This window comes from Dipodomys spectabilis, unplaced genomic scaffold (genome assembly GCF_019054845.1).
Source record: "Dipodomys spectabilis isolate Male_0828 unplaced genomic scaffold, ASM1905484v1 ptg000529l, whole genome shotgun sequence".
Classification (NCBI taxonomy): domain Eukaryota; kingdom Metazoa; phylum Chordata; class Mammalia; order Rodentia; family Heteromyidae; genus Dipodomys; species Dipodomys spectabilis.
Window position 1 is genome coordinate 2,605,076 of NW_024871206.1, and position 986 is coordinate 2,606,061.

A 986-nucleotide genomic window follows, 5' to 3' on the forward strand; every position below is an offset into this window, starting at 1 on the left:
TTCATTAGGGTGATGTTGGTTAGATTTTTTTCCAGTAAATCTTATCCCCTATAATAAATGAGAGCAGGCTGTGACAGTCTCCTATCAATATGAAAAAATACTTTATAAAATTAACTTAAAAGGGGGAAAGATTAAACTTGACTTCTGATTTTACACATTTCAGATTATGTTTCTTACCCTCATTGACTTGGGTTGGAGGTGGCACAGTACCCCATGTCAGGAGTATGTGTTGGAATATGTGTATTAATGGAAGCCTGGAGTGGGAATAGGAGTGGGAGAGGGAGAAGGAGGAGGAGGAAAGAGAGAGAGGGAGAAGGAAAAGAAGAAGGAGGAGACAGAGAAGAAAAGGAAGGAAGAGGAGGAAAGGACTTTGATCTTAACACCTTTGATCACAAGTTCCCAGTGACCAAATCTCTACAACTATGCCCACATGAAAGGATTCACCTCTTTATGGCAACTTAGTGAAAGCTAATTATTAATCTCAATCCTTTATGATTTCAGATTTAATTTCTAGAGTGGTGGGTAGATATTTCTATACATTGTGATAACTTCTGTTCCTAAATATTTAGTTGAATTAATCAGAGAGGCTATTTGGCATGGAGGTGGTTTGGTTATACCATTGCTGGAGAAATATTTTGAGTGCAAATACATTTAATTTAACAGATAAGGAAGCTTCAGAGATTTCATTTTGTGACCTTCAAAAATGACTATTTCATCTAACTCATAATGACTTTAATTTTTCATAATTTTATGACATTTCTATTCAAGTTTTGTCATCTATAGTTAGGTTCTCTCTAGTTGAAGGAAAAATAAATACTATCACAATCATTTATTTCTTAATTATTCTATAGAGTAGGAATAATATGAATTTCATACCATTCAAAAATGTTATATTCAAGTCTATAGGAATAATTGCATAAGTCATGGAATATCTTGTTTTATCTCATATGGAGATTGATTCAATTTCTAAAAATCACTGTTGACAT